The following is a 23,861-nucleotide window of genomic DNA, read 5'->3' as shown; positions in this document are numbered from 1 at the left end:
TGACAGTTTCATATGCAAAATGTCTGCCCTGAGCCGGGCCCTGGAAGCTGGGAAGCATGGTGACACATGGCTCCTAGGTGAGTACAAATGCCTGTGCACATGCATGCATGTCACACACATACAAATACACAAACCCAACTAATCACAACCATTATCACCTCCCCAGGGGACAGTGCCTACCCTCTGAGCAACCACATGATGACGCCAATCCGGAACCCCACCACACCACCCCAGGTAAGATACAACGCCGCCCATATTGCAACCAGGGGCATAGTGGAGCGCACATTCGGAGTGCTCAAGTCACGCTTCCGCTCCCTTGACCGCTCTGGCGGACAGCTACTATATGCACCCCAGTAGGATCATTGTGGCAGCATGTGTCCTGCACAATGTTGCAACACGGCGGGATGTACCGGTGGACATGGTGGTGCCCCCACATCCCCAACCACATGCACAGGAGCTGCCCATGGGAAGGGAAAGGGCACATGATGAGGCAGCCCGGACCCAGCTTGTGGCCACATTTTTCACCTAATCTCCCACCCCTGCGGAGTGCATGCAGGCCTGGCACATACCAGGTGACAATCGATGATGACAAAGAGATAATCAACTGTCACACCCTTACCACCCTGAGAATGTTGCCACGGAAGTGCTACATTGGGTGCATCCCTACCTACTTAAACATAACCAATCCTGTGTGACCAAAAGGAACACATGCAAGGTGTGTATCACACCACCCCTTGCAAAACTGGCCATGACAAACACTGCTATGTCACCCAAACCCTCCCAACCCACATCACCCTTGTCTGCCACACCATGACATGGCATGCAACAGCAAAAGCCCAACACATATCCAATTACATACAAAGTGACATGTGATAAATGGAGAGAGGCCCGAGACAATCACACCTGACATGGAATCAGATGAAATGACTGACCAAAAACCTCCCACACATACCAAGTCATACACAAATGCTTGCCATCAGTGTAGCATCAACAAAAGACTGAATGCCTGTTCTCATGCGCATTGGCCAAGCCAAATCCACTAAACCCGTGTGCTGTGTGTGTCTCCTGCAACAGACTGCTCAGCACACAGCACAGTGAGCAGCCATTGTGTTGGGGAGTCGCCTTGAGCATCACATAAAAAGGACCAGCAGAAAAATAACCTATTGATGCATGTACACGATCCCCAAATGGTAATTGATCATGCGCTGCAGGGGCACAGCGTGCCAGAGATGGCAATCTGTGTGCATGTGTGGGCATGGAAGGGTGGTTGTATGTGTGGTGGAGCATTGTGTAAGTGTGTGTCAGTAGGGACATGCACTCAATATATGCATGTGAAATCAGGTGACCCTCAGTGTCCTGTACACATCACATGTGAACATGGCCCATGTGTACACCCCATCATGTCAACCCACAACAATCCCCTGACACCTGAAAAGTAAACACAACACAGGAACAGCCATTGACCAGCAGAACACATCATGTACATAGTACCCAACAATGTCAATGTCAGAGAGTGGCCAAATGCTGTAGCCCAACCTTACTGTCCAACAACAAATGGCCCTCCCTCATTTACACATCACCATGACCGTCTGAAGAACTGTGTCTGGGGTCTGTAGCCTTCTTCCTTCTAGTCTACCTGGCTGCAGGATCCCCCTACCCCTTGGTCTCCATGTTCTACCTTGCATGTAAATAGGGTCCAGCCCCCTCAGAGGCCACCTTGACTGGTAAAAATACCAAATCGCAGAGAACTCCAAGGAGCCAAAAATGCCAAACCAGGTAAAAAGCCTGTAGCCACAAAAAACCCTGGAAGAGTCTCCAGTATATGACTTGAAGTCACTGAAAATGTCCAAGCACATGTCCAAGGAGAATGATAGAACAAACAAGGTAGTACAGTTCAACAATGGTTCAACAGGATGGGTAGCATTTTCAGTACACAATATACAATGAGGATGCAACAATTTATGGGTAGTGTCACAGCTCCGGTCTCCAGGCGCAGGAGTGGCACGAACCAACCACTCCCTCTGCGGTCTGGGTGCCTGCAAGGTAAAACTTACACAGGCCTCCGAGACCCCGTCGGGGAAAGTGGGTCAGGGATCTGTTGTTTGGATAGGCATTGGTATTCAGGATAACCGGAAAGAAGGGCAGGAAAGGGGATTAGGATGGGCAAGTGAAAGCAGACAAAATACAAAATACAACTATTGACAATGTGGTCAGTGCTGGCCTACTGCCTGCGCACTCTCAGGTCCGGTAACAAGAGCAGTTCAATGCTGCAAAGAGAGCGTGAGTTACTAATCTGTATGTGTTTCCAGCACACACACAATACCATTCATGCCTCAAACTAAGTGACTTTTCCACAAACAAACACTCGTGTCTGCTGCTTTGTTCGTATACTTTTATTTGGCCCCGTGATGGTTCATACACTGTCAATGCAGTAAGGCAACCGCACGTGGCCCCGTGGTAAATGGAAGACCAATGTGTTCAGAATCACACATGATAGAATGGTCCTTGGGTAATCTGCTAGACGCGTTTGGCAAGGTGCGACTTCAGTACAAGCCGTGTTCTGCCAGCTGCGGATTTCAATAGGTAGTGCACTTGGCAATTTGTATATGCCTATGATATGCACAGCACTCGAGTCTGTGCGTCGCTGGGTGCCCCTGTGCGCTGTATAAGTATCTGGCTAGGAACCGCTACTGCACTATCAACTCAGCTTCTATGGAGCAGGGGGGACTTGAGGATATGGGTGATGCCCCCTGCATGTGCCCCTGACAACTTGTAAAGCTACTTGGCATTTGTACCTCAATGCATCTTAGCTGTACTGTGTGCTTTGTCCCCAATGCCTGGCCAAGCTCCCCAGCACTGGCGCTACTTAGCATGCATGTGCAAGGGGCCTGGAGGAAGTTCGGCTGGGGTGTGGCCCCTCATGCTGCTTACCTTGCCTGGAGCTCCTGGAAACACGTCTGCTTCTGTTGGACGTCTGAGCACAAGCCCTGTGCTTCTGCTTGTGCATGCATGGGCATGTGTGCATCACCCAACATGGCCAGGTTTCTGTAGTTATTGGCCCCGTGTCTGCTGGGAAAGGTAGTGTGGAGGATCATTTTCTTGCAGAAAGGGCATAAAAGCAATTAACAAGGCTGGAAAGCTCCCTTTGTGTGTCTTCATGCTGGTTGTCACTGGGCCATGTTTGAGACGTACATCCGACCTCCTCCGACCATCAGTGTGACTTTGACAGCCAAAGGGTGCAGGCTACTGTCTACAACATGAAGTGCATCAAGCACATATACAGACAAGAAAAGAAAACACAACACAATCAACATCAATAAATGGACATTTCAAATATGTACTCAGCAAAATTGATTGCAGACATGCCGTGGAGAAAAACGACATTATCCCCACTAGGGGTGTCAACACAAGTAGTACAGCAGCAAACAGGCCACAGATATGATGAAAGTCCAATGCCCTTGTGTAAATGGTTGTAACACCGAACCATCCTTGCAAGCCCATGGATAGGGGAAGCAGGAGTGGCATATGTGAGTCAGGACCGCAAGATGCATACACATACATGAGCCAAGCTTGAAGGACCCAGCTGGAACAGACAGTGGATGCTTTCAAAAGCCACAAAGCACCACACCGTCACATGAATGCACGATAGACAAGCAATTTTAAAATATATTAACTAATTAAACTAACTATAAAAAAAATTTAAACTAATTAAACTAACTATAAAAAACCATATTAACTAATTAAACTAACTATAAAAATCAAAAAGGACCACATATGACCCGGGGAGAGGAAGGCACCCAGGAGGGGGGAGGTACAGGGTGCACCTCAACGCCTGCACAGCCCAACCTGTGTGGGAGATAAGTCGTCGTCCTCCTCACCCTCTGGCTGAAAAGATTGACGTGGCACAGTACCCTGACCATGCCTATGCGCAGCTTGCCCCTTATCGGCAGCAAGTCTGCAGGACGTGTGAGCCTGGTTCTGTGCGGCGATGACACGTAGGTCAGTATGCAGAACCTCACGTGATACGTGTGCTTCCTCTTGCAAGGTAACACATGTAACACAGAGTTCTTCCTGCATGGCCTGGCTGGACAACTGGTACACCTCCCGGCAAGCACGTAGCTCAGCCGAGATGGTATTCTCAAGCTGCTCCAACCTCTCCTCTTACCGCTGCCTCTGGGACATCAAGAGCACACTCAGAGTAGATCTGAGGGATTCATAGTCAACCCTCATGGCCTCCATGTGTGCCTTTGCGTGAGCAGCAATTGCTTGATGCAAAGACACCATTTTAGCCCGGTGTGCACTGTCTGAGGCCGCCATGCCCAGCCTGAGCGAGCGGGCCATGGACTGCGCCGCCTGCTGCAGGAGATCCACCTGCCTAGCAGGGGAGAGCATGAATTGGGCAGCACGCTCCATGGTCTGAGCGATATTATCAATTGCTGCCCCCTGTTGTTCGGAATTGGCAACCATGGTTTTTACTTTACTTTACTTTAATACATTTATATAGCGCATCCATGAACCCGAGGGTGTGAGGGCACTACAAGATAGAACTAACAAAAAACAAAGCATATTCATGAAGCAGGGCAGCCAGAAAATATATCAGGGGCATCGGGGTTGTCTAATGGAACAAGTAGGTCTTTAATCGTTTCTTAAACAATTCTAAGGAGTCCATAGATCTCAACTCCAGTGGAAGATCATTCCAGGCTCTTGGTCCATTGGCGAAGAAAGCTGAATTGGCTACTCTAACAGTGTGGCACTTTGGTTCAGACAGGAGGTATACATTATTTGACCTCAATGATCTTGAATTAGTTCTTGTGGATAGTAGCTGTTGTACATATCCAGGCATATTCCCAGATCTGCACTTATGTACAATAGTCAGAGTGCGGAATAGGAATCTAGTGGCCACAGGTAGCCAATGGAGCTCACGTCTCGCTGGTGTAACATGGTCTCTATATTTAAGTTTCATAACGGCTCTAATAGCGCCATTTTGACAAATTTGTAGCCTGTTACAGTCACCCTTATTAATCCCCATAAGAAGGTTAGAGCAATAGTCTATTTTTGAACCTATTATAGCTCTCGCAATAGTCTCTGCGTTATCCTGGGAAATAAGAGGCCTTAGGTGTGCTAGAAGTTTATTATAATATGCGCATGATGAAACAAGGCTACTGACATGTTGTTTCATGGTCATGTGTTGGTCAAAGGTCACTCCCAGAGTTTTCACTTTTTTTAGAGGTTTAATGGATTCTTCTCCCAACTGGAAGTGGCCCAAGTTTAGTGATAGTATGTGAAGAGCCAATTACCAGCAGTTCGGTTTTTGATTTGTTCAATGCTAACTTATTATGAACCGTCCAGGTTTCAATTAGAGAGAAGACTCTATAGATGGCCAACTCATCCAAACTGTGAGAACCAGAGAGCGGGATGACACATTGAGTGTCATCCGCGTAGTTGGCAAATATAATATTCTCGTGGTCGAGCATTGCAAACAGAGGGGCCGTCCGTAAAAATATTGTAGAAGCAGGGAGAATTACAAGCACCCTGAGGGACACCACAAGATGTGATGATAGGCTCAGATTCGGCATTTCCGTGAAAGACTCTACTATCTCGATTACTAAGAAAGGACAAAACCCATTTGCAGGCTAAAGGGGAAAGGTTGGCCACTTCAAACAAACTGGTGGCCATGATGTCATGGTCCACCAGGTCGAAGGCCGCAGAAAGATCTAACAAGATGAGCAGAGATGCCTCCTTCTTATCCATGCATGCCATCAGTGTAGACTTGAGTTCAAGAAGCGCGGTTTCAGTACCATATCCGACTCGAAAACCAGACTGATGGTTGTTAAGGATGGGATATGACTTTAAATGATCTGCAATTTGCATGTACGCCACACGGTCCAGGATCTTAAGTAGGAATGCAGTGTTGGTAATGGGGCGATAATTATTTGGCATATCAACAGATAGCCTAGGTTTTTTCAAGATTGGCATAACCCAGGATTTCTTAAGTTCCTGCGGAACCGTGCCGGTGGATATGGAAGTATTAACAAATTGGCGTATAAAAGTAATTAGTGAGGGGGCACAAGTCTTAATTATCATAGTAGTATATATATCATTTTTACATCTTGTTGGCTTTAGTTGGGTGATTATAGTTTCTAGGTCCTTGTCTGTTATGGGAGATAGATTAAAGGTTGGAATTGTTAATGCTCTATGAAAGGACCATTCCGCTGATGACGCCATAGTGCCTTTTAGATTAATACTTTTCTCTAATATGTTTTCCTTAATAGTATCTAATTTTTTATGAATAGCTTGTTGCATAACGTTGCACCAAGTGGCATCATCCGAGATAGATCTATCTGGAATGGTATGGTTACTTCTTTCTTGTTCCTTCAAGATACAAAAGAGCTCTTTCGTGTTGTGCTGAGCATTTTGTATTCTATCATTAAAAAAGCAAGATTTAGCTTTAAGAATAGCCTTTTTGTAAATGGAGACAAAAGCTTTGTATTTGTTAAGGAGTGGTAGAGTACTATGCTTCTTCCACATATAATATGATTTAGTAGTAAGTGATTTCAACGACTGAAGCTCTGGAGTAAACCATTCATTATGTTTGGTTTCAGTTTTAGGTGTTTTCGTCTTTATAGTTGCTAAAATATTAGCAACATTTTCTAGATTGGAGGAGATCCTTTTTTCTAAATTTTCTGGAGTGTCAGATATAGAATCAATTATAGTGTTAAGAAGTGATTCGACCTTATTCATCGTAATGTTCTTTAGATTTCGATGCAGTACTTTGGAGTGATTCTGACATTTAAATTTGATAGGAAAATCTATCAAAATGTCATAATTCACAAAATAATGATCCGACCAGGGACATGGTAAGAGTATAATGTTATTGACATTAATTTCATGACTCGCTACCCAGTCTAGAGTATGGCCCAAAATATGTGTGGGCTCTTGAATCCATTGTGCAAAGCCTAATTCCTGCAAGGCTTTTTGCATTTCAGAGGCAATTTTGTCATCCTTATGGTTAAACCATAGATTGAAGTCTCCCAAAAGCAAATATTTTGTATTGTCTTTAACAGAGGCAAGTAAGAAAGATGGGCTTGCTCCCACTCAGTATACGCCAGTGGTGTGCGGCCACCGCGTTGCTGGGCTTGACACCTGCGGGGCCCAAGGAGCCGCCGCCCTTGTTGGGTTGGCACCGTCCGCAGCTGCAGGACTACATTCCTCCATTGACGTGATGCCCCAGGCACATCAGCAACTGGTGTGGAGTGTGACTCTGTGTCCCGATCCACCACAGGCGGAGGTCCCACCACTGTCTGGCCCCTCAGTGCAGGTGGCGCGGACAGAGGAGCGTCCACATCAGAATCACTCACCGTTGACGAGTGGACCCGACGCACATCCAACTCGACATTGTCGTAAGAGTGATCATCCGGGCTAGACTCATTGCCAGCCCTAGACACGATGGTCTGGAACACAAGTAGGTTCTCATGGTCTACCACCCCACGACCCCCACTTGGGCTGGGTTGCTGGTGTGATAACAACCCTGTGCCTGGCATGACAACACCATCCTCTGGCTCCATTGCGTCATCATCTGAAAAGGGGAAAAAAACAAACATGAGTACACATGTCAGAAGCACATAATCCACACACACATAGACATCACATTGACAGCCAACACATGAAGCAGACATGTCACATACAAATGAGAACCTGGCATGCATCCAGTGGCCTTGATATGCAAAGACATCACAAAAGCAGAAAGGGATGTGTATGAATAGCAAAGCCAACACAAGTACAAAAAGTAGTATATGAACTCCATCAGACACCACCTCGGTCAGGCACATGTCACAGGCAGAAAAGACAGATGGCAACAAAGAGATGGCACATACCATAAGCATGTCTGAACCACAAATTGACCACTGCTGCAAGTGAATCCAAACACACAATGACACACGTAATATGCATGTACACATGCATCACTAAACCATTATCACCAAAATAGCTCCATCCATCTGCAGCTCGGCCCATACCGGGTGGCATGGGCCATGTAGATATAGTGAATGTCCCAAGCAAAGCAAGTGCCTGTAACCAGGCATGAGGGACCATAACACCCAGTACGCCCATGAAGCCTCCACAACACCCCTCAGGGCCTGATTGAGCACATTATGCTATGAATGTGCCCTATTCCATCGTTCTTTGTGTAAAATCTCCACGGCCATGCACCACCATATTAGCTAAGTGGGCCTGGGCGTACACATACTGCACAACAGTGCACCTTCAGGATTATGCCAGTTGAACATAACGTGCGCAATGCAGAAATCTCACCAGCATGAACATCAATCAACCACATATTAGTCAGTCAACAAAAAAGCTGCGGAACACACATGTGTAAATGAACACTTTGACACACACATAAGTGAGTAGTCTCAATGTTGCACTACACAACGTTGAAGCTGCTTGCATATGTACATATGAAAGCGTTTAAAAACACCCCTTTCCCCATACACCTGTATCGTGAACATGAACAGCATCCAATACAGCCAAGCAAGCATCTACAACGCTGCTGTATGTGGAAGTGTACACATACACACGTGAAGGCAGCTCCACAGTCATTACAACCCGATTGCCAGGCTACATTCAATCTGCGCCCTATGCCAGTTGGTATAGGCCGCAGATTGACCAATCAACTTTTCTAAACAACCTCTAGGGAGTTCCATTACTGAGTATGTGTCACAGGATGCACCTGTGCCCGTGGCATTCATGACAGAGAAGGGATGAAAATCTGACCATACATGCCAGTTCACTTTGACATTGCATCAGTGAGTAGGCATGTAGAACAGTGTTACATGCCTCAGAAGTGGGTTGATGCAGTGCAGAACATGTGTATGTTACCCACTATCTACATGAACTAGTACATTATGATGTCTATCAATAAACGTGAAGGCAGTGTAAGGGCAAGTTCAGACATCACGTGCAATGTGCATGCAATGGGTTGCATGGATACAAGCAACCCTCCACCCCCAAGTGAAATTGCAGGGAGGCATTACATGGAAGCAAAAGGGTGACCAGAGACCTGTGTATTGGCAGACAGTTTTGACAGTTTTGACTAGCGTCAATTGCATCATCTGAGTCAACTGACAACACAGCAGATGATAATGGGACAGTAAGCAGGACACACGATGAACCCTCAGTAGTACACCCATGTGTGCAGAAGCCACTACACCAGTTGAACAAAGTCAGGGGGCTTGACACAGGGGGAGGCCTGTGCCCCACACAGACTGTTACACCCTAAACATGTGCGTGATGCAGGACTGAGCCAGAGTGGGCATGGAATGGATGATCAAATGCCATGAAATGTAGGTCATCCTGGACATGTACTACGATGATCATCCAGTCAAGGGCACATAGGGGCATGCATGGAATGCACATGGAGCATGAATGGGCACTCATGTCCCTCCGGAGCATCTGCCATCTGCACAGTCCAAGTGAGACATCCTGCATCAAGGACAAAGGATGTACCCCACTGTATGTGTCTGGCAGGTTGGCTGGGGGAAGTGTGCATGTACACAGGAGCCTTGAACAGGCCTTTGCAGTACCCCAACATGATACACACCAGTGCCATGGTGAAATTGGGGTGCATGAGGGTGGAGGGGCAAGGGAGCATGCCTACGTGGAGTACGCGGATGCAGGCAGAACACATATGCACGTCAGTCATGAAATGACATAGTATCAGTGCTGAGAGGAAAGACACCCCAGGCTACATGCAGAAGGGCCAGTGAGCTGGAACATAGACCGGAGGGGCAGCCGGGTGAGTAGCATGTAGGGTGCAAGTGTGGTGATGAGGACAGTCCCCGTCTGCTCTACATGGCCAGCATGATGCACAGTAGGCACGCATCAGTGAAGCATTGCATGACTCGCACATGAGAACCATGTACACATGACATGTACTGGCAGTCAAGCACGACACATCACACAAGCAAAACACACATGGGGCCTCATTACGACCCAGGCGGTAAGTTACCGCCTGGGCCGTGACTTTACCACCATGGCGTAAACTGCGTTTACGCCATGGTGGTTGGCGGACTTACCGCCCCATTCCGAGTTTGGCGGGGCGGTAAGCCCCCAATCCCCATTTACCCTTCCCCATTCCCATTTTTGCCCCATAGGGCATAATGGGAGTGGGGAAGGCGTTAATTACGCCACCGTAAATTACGGTGGCGTAATTAACTCCATGGTCCCTTAGCGCCATGGATTTTAACACCTGCTAAAAGCAGGTGTTAAATCCGCCATGGCGCTAAGGGACCTTGTACTCAGGCGGTAAGGGTCGGCGCTGTTTACGCCGCCGTAAACCCCTTACCGCCTGAGTCGTAATGAGGCCCATGGTCTGGACAAACACGCAACAACACTCACTGGACTGGGCATCTAAGTCCTTCATCTCTCCGACTCCTTTGACCAATCCTGCTAGTATGAACCCCGCAACGACTGACTCGTCTGAAGTGAGGTCTTCCACCTAAACTGGTGACGCACCGCCAGTCAACCCAGTCACGGCATAATTGGATGCACAGTTCGCCTTAGTACTGCGAAGGAGGTCATCCCAACGCTTTTTGCACTCTTGAGCTGTGTGCACCTCATGTCCAAATACACTCACACAATCCGCAACTTGCTTCCAGTGGGACATACGATGGGCAGCCCTCGTGTGACAATTCGGCCCCACTAGCATATCACGGTTGTGGTCCCGCAGGAAGTCCACAAGGAAGTCTAGTTCCTGCATGCAGGAAGGCTTCTTCCTCGACGTGCCAGAGGCCAGAGCTGTGTCTGGGGTCCCAGCCTCTACTGCAGGTGCAACCTTCCTCCTCTTGGACAGTGGAATGGACCCTGACTGGCAAATGCCACCCTGATCAGTATGGGCAGTGGTGCTGGTGGAATGAACCAAGGGAGTGGCAGGTTGAACAATGAGGGAAGCCCTGACTTTTGTCGATGGCTGCTGGGTGCCCCTGACTTGACCCTGCGCAGCAACATCTGCTGTGCTAAGGTCACTGACCGGGACTGTACTGGATGGTATACTCACAGCCAGGGTGGTGTCGGCTGCATCTGCCCATGCACTTGCCGACACCCCGCTGCTCGGGGCAGCAGATGACAATACTGCCCCAGGAACATGTGCCTCGGCCAGGGCAGCCCTGCGTGCACTTATCCTGTGCCTCCCAAAATCCTGGAAATCATCCAGGGACTCTTCCGGTGCCAAGTCAACAAGCCTCATTGTCCCACCCTGAGCCTGGGTGGTGGTGTCCACAGCTGCACCTGCAGCTACCACTACCCTTGGGCCCGTGGCAGTCGATGAAACGGACTGCCGGGTCACATGGGTGCCAGTGCCAGATACAAGAGCTGCATCTCCCGTAACCATAGGGTGTGGTGGCATGACTGCACCAACACGTGGCACAACATCATGCCAAATTGGCACACTCCTGCCTCTTCCCCCTCTGCGGCCACCCTGGACACCCTGGAGTCCCCCTACTCCCTGGTCACCCCGGCCACGTCCCTGTCCATGCCCGCCACGTGGAGTACACCCAGCTGAGGCAGCCCTCACCTTTCGTGGCCTCCCAACCACGGCACAGATGGAGTAGTGCCGGCAAAGATGGAGTAGTGCCAATGGGAGGTGTACACGACAATTGTCCTGGGCAATTGGGGTGAAGGGGGTGGGATACAAGATGTTAACAGCACCCCTGTGCACCTGCAAGGCTGTATATGACCCTGGTGATAAAGTGACGGGTCACGCAACGCTCAGGCACCCCAAAACTGCAGTAAAACCGTGCATGCAACCCCCAGTAGCCCACGTGTGTGGAATTAACCTCCCGAAGTACGCGGTGGCACCCAGGGACACGAAAAACACATACACGTGGGACACGCAGGCTACTATGACCTTGAAAACGGGTACACGATACACAGGTGCACCCGCAGTGGGAAAAATAGCGTGCGCGACTCTCCATCAGACTAGCGTGATAATGAAAAACACGCGTAGTCAATACCCCCGCCCAAAGAAGAGCTACGTCCTTGATCTGCTGTGAAGTTGGCTCACGAAACAACACGAAGTAGCAACACACACGTCGGTCTCCACGAAAGGCACATAGAGCAAACTGCTGGCCCTGTTTACCTTTAACCCATGCTGAGGGATACGCCCGCGCGCATCACTTCACTTACGCGCTTAGGCCCTTTCCTCGAATTACACGCATTAACATGCAGACGTGTTGTTTTTTCACATGCTGATTCACTATGCACCCGTCATGAGGGAAACGCCCGCGCACATTACATCACAGACGCGCTTACGTGCTAAGGGCCTTTCCTCGAATTACACGCTGGCGTGCTATTTTTTCACGTGCCAATTCCCTCCGTATCAAGCTGGCCACGCAACAACACACGGAAGACCACGCTCCTGCCCAGGAGGCCATTTTCCTGCCCCACAGAGCCCCGAGCCCGCTCCTACCCTGCACTTGCGCGATCTGAATGACACCTGGCCTAGTAGGATCGTTGTCTGTCTCCCCTTGTCCCCCCCTCCCTGCCTCGTCGCGCCTTGAAACACTTGTGTATAGGCGCGTTACAAATACCATATCATATCATATCATATCATATCTGCTGCTGCCTGCCTGCCAGCTGGCCACGTGCCCTGTTATTTGGTGCCTGCACGTCAGCCATCTGCAGGGGTCCAGTTGCTGTGACCACCCCTGCTGGAACAGAAGACTCCCGTCTGACATTCCATCGGTCCACAGCCCAGCACCAGGACCCAGTTGCCCACCCACACCTGCCTTGGGGGTTGCCATGTCGGGGGAAACACCATCGGAGACCACTGCCAACCCCCAGCCAGGGAGGCAGAGGGCTACCAGCTTCAGTGCCACAGAAGTTGGTATCCTGGTGGAGCAATTTCTGGTGCATTATGATGCCCTCTTCGGATGTTCACGTGCTGACAATGAAGGACGGAAGAGGATCTGGAAGGACATCATGGCTGCCATCAACGTGGAGGGGGTGGCAGCCCGCGACATGCAAAACGTCCGGAAGCGCTGAGAGGACTTCAGGTCTAGGACCCTCAGCAAGGCCCGGCGCCTCTTGGAGCCAGCGCATGCAGAGGGGTGCCGGGTCCACCTTACCAACATCCATATGAGGGTCTTGGTACGTACACGCCCAGCGCTCCACCTCCAGGTCCTTCAGAGGCAGACCCATCTGGAGTCGAGCGGTAAGTGTCCATGCGTACTGATTGGATGCAGTGCATGTTGAGGTGTGCCTGGAGTGTGCAGATTGGACATATGTCTTGAAAGGCCCATGTATGGATGTGTATGTACAGGGACATGAGCCTGCCCTGTGTGAGTCCAGTCATGTGTGAGGCACATCAATGGTGTATGTGTTTGAATGCATGATGCCCAAATGCATGTGAGGATGCACATATGTTTATATTTCTGTGTATGTACTATGGCATGGTTGGGGTGTGACACATGGATGCTGGTTCCACCTTCGTGCATGGAGTACATGTGCGTGTGTGTGTATTTGACATGTGTGCCACTGTGATACACCATGGATGTATGTGACACCGACATGTAGGGGGCTGATTGGCAGATGTGACATAGTTGCCAATGATTTCACTGTGACATGTGGTGGAGAGGTACAGATGCATTTATGTGTGGTGGCTTGTGTGCATGTGTTCGGCACATCCCATGTTGCATGTGACATCAGGCTGATCTTCGGATGCTCATGCTGTTGTATGTGTATGGATGGTGCTGTCTGCTGCATCATTCCTGTTAATTTGCACATGTGTGTGGGTTCAAATGTTGGGGAGTGTGATGCCATCTGTGAAGTTTGAGACTGCCACTCATGTGCAACTGTCATGTGTGTAATAGACCATTGTACAGTGCCCTCATGCCTGTGTTCTGTCTCTCCCTGTCTGCAGCATCAACTGATGAAGAGGGCGGAGACGGTGCTGTGGAGCACAGCGGCAGGGATCCCACCGCCAGACGGAGACGCAAGGCCCAGCTCCCCTCCCATGTTGTCATCTCTTCGGGGAGTGAGGAGTCTGGTGCCGCGTCCGCAGCCGCAGCTGCCGAGGGTAGGTCCAAGAGGCGGAGGTCGGAGGTGGACTCCTCGGCAGTAGAAGGGGCAGCTGAGACCCCACAGGGGCCTATGGAGGAAGATGGCACAGAGTCATCCAGGTTGGTGAGGGGTTTGGTTGAGGAGGAGGCTGTGGAAGGCCCACGAACGGGGCCTGGAGGGGGTATTCCACTGGTGCTAGTGGTGCAGTCCAGGGGCAGGGACAGGAGGCAGCACAGGCAGCCGCGGAGGTGCCTGTGTGTAATCCTGTCCCCGATCCTGGAACTGCATCATCCGCCACAAGCAGGGATGCCTTCGTCCAGACTGGTTTTCAGGGAGGGGATGCACACAAAAACTGGCCTTCCTCTCCCTGCGGATGTGGCATTCCGGGACCGTGTTGAGCCTGTCCTGGCTGCCGTCAACGTGGCATTCGTGATGACGTGCAGGGTTCCCATGTGGACAATGCACATTATTTCAGATGCCTCGTTGGCTGCGTCTACCTACGAGGACGGGTCACCAGTTCTGGGTTCCTCCATGTGCTGGCCCTCTATCGACCCCCTCCTCAACTGAAACCCCTATGCGCCAGTGATCCTCCGTGCCATCTTCCTGCCCAAGTATCACCTGGGCACCCTGAGGAGCTGCCCCTGACCCAGCGGCCAGGCTGGTGGAGGACACATCCCTGCCACAGTCGGGAGTCGGAGGTCCAGCAGGGGTGACCAACTGGGCCCCAGCAGGAGGAGGACGTGCAGGCATTGACAGGCAGGGCACATGCATAGCAGCAGCTTGCTCAAGGTGGGAGCGATGATGGTTCGGGGCCAACAAAATCACAGGGGCAGGCATTGGCCAGAGGGCAGGAGGACCCTGGATTGGGAGTGTCTTCCGTGTGGCAGCGGTTGGGCCGGCAAATAGATGCGGAGCGGTGGGAGGCGGAAGAGGCATGGCTCACTATGGTCAAGGCGGAGAACTGCATGCGCAGGGCGTTGAGGCGGGCAGAGTGCCTCGAGACAACTCGCAGGGAGTTGGAAGAGGCCATGGCTGCATCCCTGCGAGACCTCGGGGCCAGGGAAGAGGCCCGCCTCCAGGACGTTGAAGAGGAGTTCGATGATGCCCTGGCCTGGGACATTAATAAGTGAGCCGTTGGACTTGCCTGCTGCCTTTGTACATAGTTCTTTAGGGTTAGGTTTCCTTTGTTTTTTGTTTATTTTGGGGTCCATGGACTTTGCTCCACTTTATGTACATAGTTATTTTTATAGGATTTTTGTAGGTTTCATTTTGTTTGGGCATCATGGATCATTCTGACTTTCACAGACTTGCACATACTTGAGTTATTTTGTCATGCCATGGATCAAAGGTTTATTTTAATGTTTTCATGTACTTTATTTGGACATTTCAAATGGACCACTTCCCTTTTTTCCTCTTGTGCATTTTTGGCTTACATTGTATTTAATTTTTTTTGGGATTCAATGATTTCTTAATGTGCAAGTTCGATATTTCTTTATGTTTTATCATTACATATTTTAATATAAATCATATTTCTTCATTATTGGTGTTATGCACTCTCATTGGTTTTGTGCATGTCTCAATGAGCATTGCCTCAGTCATGTGTTGCCACTGTGTGGCTCTGTTGTACATTTATGCATGGCCATGGTGGTTCTTTTGAGGCTCTTATGGCATGGGTAATTTGGGAGTGGGGCAGTGGATGCTTTTGTGCTTGTACTGAGGGGCAGGGGGGATTTGTGTAGGCATTAGGCCCATGGGTCTCTTTTGTTAGAACATGGTGTTTGGTGGGCCACGTATCGGGGCCTGCTGGCAGGTGCCCATCAATGGTGGGTGGGTGGGGGACATGAGTCGGGGCCTGCTGGCAGGTGCCCGTCAATGGTGAGTGGGTGCGGTACATTCGTCGAGGCCTGCTGGCAGGTGCCCGTCAATGGTGGGTGGGGGGCTGACATGAGACAGGGCCTGCTGGCACGTGCCCGTCAATGGTCGGTGGGTGGGTGGTGGACATGAGCCGGGGCCTGCTGGCAGGTGCCGTCAATGGTTGGTGGGTGGGGGACATGAGTCGGGGCCTGATGGCAGGTGCCCGTCAATCGTGGGTGGGTGACTGGGTGGGGGACATAAGTCGGGGCCTGCTGGCAGGTGCACGTCAATTTGGGTGGGGGACATGAGCCAGGGCCTGCTGGCAGGTGCCCGTCAATGGTGGGTGGGTGGGGGCTGTGGTGTGGGCTGCCTACAGGGCATGGTCAAGGGTGTAGGGTAGTCCCCTGTGGTGTGGGCTGCCTGTAGGGCATGGGGCGGGGGAAAGGGCACACCCAGGAGGACCCACAATGTCAAATTGCGTGTAAAACTCCCTGCACACCCCCAAAATACATGTACCCCGCTCGCGCCAGGCATATCTCGTGTTAAACTCCCTGTGCAACCCCGGGATACACGCAGGCAGCCGATCCATCCTACCCATGCCCCGCAGGCAGCCCATTCACCCTCCCCATGCACCGCAGGCAGTCCATCCACCCTGGGCACGCGTGGTGATCCAACAGGGTTTGTGTATCCTGTCAGTTAGCACACTGTATTAAGCTGCACAAGTGGTAGGTCTAATCCAGACGTCCCATTACGAGCCCCCACTCTGTAAGTGACTCTAATCTAGCAATCCAACTAAGTCAATGCCTGGTCTGGGATGCTCAATGGAAGCCCTTATTTATATATTTTTATGACAAGTTCATAAATCTGGATGATGAACCCTTATATAACGCTTCTCTCTTTGAATCCCCCTGACCTCACTGAGCCAAGAAGTAAGTTTGTTTTGCAAATTAAAAGAGTTATTTGAAAAATTAAACAATATCTATATATCACACTTTTATGAATAAATTAATATTTGATAGCACACTTATGAATATGACAGTGATCAACAATGGATAATATTACACTAGCACACTTCATTAATTACTTAGCAGTTGGTATAGCAATTCACTCCCCCCCTGATCCAATATAAAGAGATGGAAAGAAGAGCACACAGTTCTCAGGAATACAACCAAATGTAATTCAAATTCAGTTTCCCCCTAGCAAGCCTAGAGCAACCGGTATGCTTTAAAACAGGCAAAAATACTTTTAAATGTGATTTGCAATGAAGTGAAAAATATGCTAAAAATGATTTTAATCCCCTAAAGAAACTTCAGGATGAGTGAAAGTTACTTGAGATTGGTTCAGATCAACACTACCGCGGATTCATGGATGGTTATCAAATTGAAAACGAATTTCAGCAGTTGAAAGCAAGAAGCAGCTATTTTTACAAGTGGGGAAATTGAGTCAAATTGCAATTCGCGGCACTTTTTCCAAGTGCGTCGAGCGCGCTTACGGAAAAACTATAAGGAGTTGGGATATCATTTTGGGTTCGTTGGAAAGCTCAAGTTCTTAGCTTTAAAATGAAAATCTCGCTTCTAGGACATACGGTTCAAGAGATACGGACGTTTTTGTGGAGGTAGATTTTCAGAAATGAAGTAAAGATTCAGAATGATAAATGACACTTTCACAGCTTTGAAATCACAGAATGGACACACGATTTCTATGCAGTTCTGGACACGTTGAAATGGTTTGAATTAGATTATTTTAAACTAAGAGATTGGTTTGCACAGTTCTGGCTGGATACTCACTCCTAATTTTGGACCGGAATAGGCCGCCACTGGTTCTGCTCACAGCTTGGCCTCTGGTCTGGGTCTGGCACAGTGGTCTGGTCTGGTCTGCGGTTCTGGATACAGCTCTGCTTTCTGGGTCTGGTTCTGGCACGGATTCTGGGCCAGAAGTGAACAGCACAGCCCGGCTATTTTATTCTGATGTCCCCCTAGGAAGTCTGGGTAAATCAGTTTGCAAGATTGGAAGGCCAGCTGAGAAGAGTTCAGCTTGCAGTAGGCCCTCTGCTTCAAAGAATCTGGAGTCTGGTTTTCTTGTGCAGAGCGTCCCACCAATGTTCAGGTGATGAGTGAATCTGGAAGTTCCCCACTAAGGCTTGCCATCCTTACTTATAGCAGAAATTGCAGAAATTGCATCACCAAAATGGGTGTGTGCGTGGGCATAACTAAGCCTGCCCCTCACAACTTATCATTGGCCAAATTCTCCTCTCTCCCTTTATTGGGGGAAGGAAATGGAGTGTCAACGTGATGAGGTATGTGTATGGGTCAGAGAATCCTCCCCTTCTCACTTTGCACACAAATCTATTTTTGATTTAAATGCATATTTATCTATGTACAATTTTTCTAATATTATATGTCCAGTTAACATATTTTCTGTAGCGCCAAACCATCCCATCCCTGTCTTTGTAAGATGTTGTGTCCACTTCTGACAGAATTCTGCCCTTTTCATCCAGAACACAATATCAACATTTTTCCAGAATTTACACAAATGTGCGCAAGGAATATGGGCATCAGATGATGAAGTGTCAGATTTTTAACATACAGACATTTGGAGTAATACCCTATTTTCCACTACTACCCCCCAGAACATACCACAGAGTCCTAACACCTCTTAAAATGTGCACAGAAAAATCACAGGAATAATGATATTACGTATATAATTTTGACAATTTTGTACTATGAATTATCCATCTTTTTAAAATTATGCTCTGGCCCAGATGGGTGTGGTTAAGTCCTAAAGCACATGGGGGAATTTCTTGTTTGTCCACTTCCTCCAAGCTCAGCTGGCTCACAGAAGCAGTTCCCCTCCCAGTTCCTTCCAAGAGGAAGCCATTTACGACCTCCTGATTTAGCAATTGTTTCGAGCCAAGGGAAGGTCATTGTTCTGTTTCCCTGCAGTCCCAGGTACCCCTCCCCTGATTCAATCAGAGAGGTGTAATCTCCTTTTGGTGGGGGCAGCAGAAGACAGGCCAGGCCTGTGAATGCAGTTGCTGGGCAAGTTTCAACTCCTGTCGGGGGTAGTTGCCGGGCAGAATTCAATCCCTTTTAGCCAGGCTTCAGCCAAAGGTCACTTTTGTTCCAATTTTTCTTCATACAAATCAAACTTACAATTTCTACACATGCAGCTAGAACGCTGATTCTATTTTCAAAACTATGACATTTAAACAGTTGCAACCTATGTGACACTCAAAAGTAGGTCACTCATTTATTTTAAACATTTCAATTTTAGTGGCTTTAAATCCCATTTCACTTGAGCTGCTGACATCCACAGCTCAGCCAGTTTTGTTATGAACATTATTTTAGGCTCTTTATCTTTCCAGATTTTGTCTCTTCATCTTTCCAGATTTTGTATGCACACAAGACTTCATTCTACCAGACGTCTGCTGGTGTTCAGTAAGATTTTTTAATATCTTGCGATGTTTGAAATAGGCATTTTGAGCTTCCATTCAGAGAAACAAAGGTGATTTCAAAGCACTTTTGAGCTAACAGGCACTGCTGTTTTTCCTTTGGCACCACGTTTCCCTCATGGCGCTTCTGGCCCATCACACTCGCACTGGTGGGTGGCAGGTCAGACGACCATTTTGGTGTGCGCAAAAACTGCACGGTTTTCCTGGATTCTGGCGCAAATGTGAGCTTTTTGGCCATCTTGGATTTTCTAAGCCCACAGCACCAAATATTGCAGCATAATAACTCGAACGTGGGTCAATACACCTGACATTTCCGAAGGGTGCGCAGGGAGTTTTACATGCGATGTTGCTGGCGTGAGAGGGGTACGTGTATTCCGAGTGGTGCGCTGGGAGTTTTACATGCATTTTCACTGGCACAAGTGGGGTATGTGTATTCTGAGGGGTGCGTGGGGAGTTTTACATGTGATAGGCCTGGCGCGAGCGGGTATGTGTATTCCTAGGGGTGCGTGGGGAGTTTTACACGCATTTTCGCTGGTGCGTGCGGGGTACGTGTATTCTGAGGGGTGCGCGGGGTGTTGTACACGCGATAGGCCTGGCGCAAGTGGGATACGTGTATTCTGGGGGTGCGCGGGGAGTTTTACACATGTTTTCGTGGTTGGGGGCTGTATGCTGGTCCACTGGCCTTTGTGCCATGTACTGGATTTATGCGATGTTTTTGGCACACAGGGCGGGGTTGGGGGCGTAACTGGTGCTGCTGCAGGGTCACTGTGCCACTCTGCGCCACGGCTGCTTATGGATGTATTAATCCATGAATACGCTGTGAGCCTAAATGGGTTTTGTGCATCGAATTCTATGAATTACCCCCTCAATGTCTTGAGGACAATTGCCATTTTCACCCGTTTCAGTCCGTATTCGGCCCCTTTATGGGTACAGAGACTGTAATTATTTCTATCCTTGGCAACATCGCTTTGCTTCAGGATTGCAGAGAGGTCGGAGCTTTGATTCTCCTTCCCCTTCTGTGGCTTTTGATACTGTCCATCATGGAATACTGTTAAGGACTTTGGAAAGGATTGGCCTTACTTGCTCCCCCGTTTTATGGTTCTCCTCATTCCTGACTAACCGTTTCTAGACTGTGTCACTTCCCCCATTCAAATCCCTGCTGTTGGCTCTCACTTGTGGTGTCCCTCAAAGGTTGGCCTGGTCCCCCCTGTTGTTTAATCTTTATCTGCGTCCCTTGACCAATCTAATTGCAGACCACAGAGTGACCTTTTAGGATGTATACATTTTGGCTGTGGCACAATTGTTTGCGGTCGAATTGACTGTGGTCAATTTGTCGACAAAGCCAATTTTGCAGCAGCCAAAACCACCCTAAATAAAAAAGCCCCCACCCACACTCACACACCCCCCCAAATCCCATACTTACCTTTTTGCCGTCCGTGCCTGTTGCTCCCCTGCGGCGTCGGATCCGTCCTTCCTAAGCGGGTCGGACCCGATGTTGCAGGATCCGCTTTTACTTTTTTTTTTGTTCTTTTTTTTTTTTGCCTTCCGCCTCCAGACTTCCGGAAGCAGGGGGCACCCCCGCGACCTCGGCTCCCCATGTTTGGCAGTTTCAAAACGATCAAATGGTACTGAATACATTTGGCCAGTTGTACCATACGGTCAATTTGATATGACCAATTTCGGTAATACCACCTTTTACACATATGCCAATAACATGCAGATTCTCTTCCGTTTAAATGCCTCTAAGCTGAAGAACTGCCTGTCTGAATTTGGAGACTGGATGGCCAGGAACTGGTTAAAGCACAATAGCGACAAAACTGAGGTCCTAGTGGTTGGTTCTCCTCCCACTGGGGCCTCATGGAGTGTCGACTACTGCCCAGTGTCTTTAGGGCCTTGACCTGAGCCAGTACAGTCGGTGAAGCGTTTAGGAATGAAGCTGCTTGTGTCTGTGTCAGCTGGATTTTGCTAAACTGAAAATTATTAGGGAAAGTTCTTCCTCTCCTTCCACCAGACTTCCTTGATTATGAACTCAGTTTATTATTGTAATGGAATCTATCTGGGCAACCTGCAGTGCTGCTTCAGCGCTTGCAGATTCTTTAAAACTCAGCAGCTAGATTGGCTCTCAGAGCTCCAAGACTTTTGCATTCCTTGGCCTTGCTCTGTCGGCTGCACTGGCTTCCGATCAGTTGCTGAATTAAGTTTAAAACACTCTGCTTGGTTCACCACGCTAAACTAACTCTTTAGCAGCCGGCGAGACTACTTCGGTCTTCCTCTCAAACTCTGCTTAGTATTCCGAGGTTTTGCAGGAAACCAGCAGGAGGACGATCTTTTTCTTTATTGGCCCCAACAATGTGGAATTCTCTTCTGATGGAGCTCCGCGAGAATGTTGATCATCTTCGGTTTCGTCGGAATTTGAAGACATATCCTATTGATTTTTGAGGGAGTTCTGAGTGAGTCACTTTCTTTCCAGCTGTGTGTCAGCGCCTTTAATGCATTTGGGCCATAGATGCGCTCTATAAATCTTTAAATAAATAAATATGTCCTCTGATTATGTGGCTCTTTTTGGGATTCCTTTATTTTTAGAGGCAAATGTCAGAAGATATCAGATGGCATCCTTTTTTTAATGTATTTTAATTAAAGATTGCACAATAGGTACACCTCTGTTACAGACAAGGTAATATACAGTGGGATCACACAAATGAATAATATTCTACTTTCTTAACACCCTTCTTAAACTCTGATGTGACTCTAGATTCATGGCTTCACTTCTGCCTGATGTGCACAGACACCCTGTATGTCCCATAAATTATACAAGTTGAGTATTAATGAAAATGGCAGGCATATCTGGCTCACAGTACTAGCAACCCCAGTGCAGATTTCACTATATAAAAATAGATGTTTGTTTTGGGATAAATCTGCTTATTTTTCACCTGTGTTTAGTTGTTGGGCGCCACTCAATTGATGTTAGAGATGTGCCGGTGTGGAAGAGTATTGGACTTTGAGATTACTTCTGATCTTTTTTATCTTATCTTCTACCAGGATGATAAGCAGAATTGTCACATGCCTGATGTGCTGTAAAACTGGCAGGAATTCCCGTACTATAACTCTGAATGTCAAATTTGAATATTGCTTACTTATGTTCCCTGTGGTGCATGGCTGCTGTTCCTAACAGGTTTTCGGGAGTCTCTTGAATGTAAGAGGCAAGAGCTGCCCAATAAAATTAAAGAATAAGCTAGCCTACATGAATAGCCAGCATGTTGAAATGGTTTTCTGATGGAGAGCACTCTGACTTTGCTAAGAGTTCAAGCGGCTCACACTGATACTCTATCTAGGGCCAGGAGGATAGTCCAGGGGCAACGCATTTGTCTTTGAATCAAGACAACTCAGAGCAACACAGATGTGAATCCCAATCCGGTGCTTAGAGACTGGTCTCCATAATCTTATAAAAGATGAATTAATTAATCTCACTTCAGAGCGATTTTAATTTATCTTGAATTGTGTATCCTTTCGCATACGTGATCACTGATCCTGAGGGTCATTACGTCATTGTTTATGGTAATGTAAATAGAAGTAGCCTGACTCTGATAAACATATATGCTCCAAATCATTACTTCCCATATTGCTTTCAAAAAGAGTTCTCCAAATGGTGCAAATGTAAGCGCTCTGATATATTTCTGGAAAAAGATATTGCCACAATACTTGTAACCATGTATGATTCCCTGTTCACTATCCCAATTAGCCAGGTCTCTACTGCAAAACATGGAAACCTTCCAATTGAGGGCTACCTGGCGAAGGTTGCATAGTAGGACAAATGAGAACATATACTACTCATCCAAACATAAGTAGATCTGAGGGATCTGTGATAAAGCAGAGCAGGTTTCCTGCCTGTTGACCCTGTCCATTCTTGCAATTCAGGGCCTCCACAGTAAGCAGAATGGCATTTGCTGTCGTGTTCCCCGAATCATGGTTTGAACACACCCTGTCCCACAATGACACCAGGGAATTGTGGATGATTTACAAACCTGGCCACTTCTGACCCACAGCCATACCCATATCATTAGAATATTTCACACAGAGGGTTGGCAGAGCGGCACTGCATTCAGAAGGACAGACGTATGGCCATATCACCAGCTAATCTGTTTGTCACATATCCACACTCGCCTTTCACACAGTCTACTGGAGAGAGCCTGGATAGGAAGCTCGGGGCATTTTTTCCTCACTCTAGATTGATATGTTTCACTGTAATTTGAAAACCTACTCCAGATTAAGGTATCGCACTTTTTGGCAAAAAAAAGCGATTGAAAAGGAAATTATTCTTTTGTACTAACATTGAAACTGTCTCTTTTTAGGAATGTTACAATGTTCATTTATGATGATGACTTTCTGTATATATCGAAGTGATAATAAGAATGTTACACCTATTTTAGTGAGAAAATCACATATCTTACTGGGCAGGGCACATTATCGAATCCCAGACTAACATAATACATTATTTTCTAAG

The sequence above is a fragment of the Ambystoma mexicanum genome, chromosome 1p (assembly GCF_040938575.1).
Source record: "Ambystoma mexicanum isolate Mex_15411 chromosome 1p, UKY_AmexF1_1, whole genome shotgun sequence".
Classification (NCBI taxonomy): domain Eukaryota; kingdom Metazoa; phylum Chordata; class Amphibia; order Caudata; family Ambystomatidae; genus Ambystoma; species Ambystoma mexicanum.
This window is presented reverse-complemented; position numbering follows the sequence as displayed.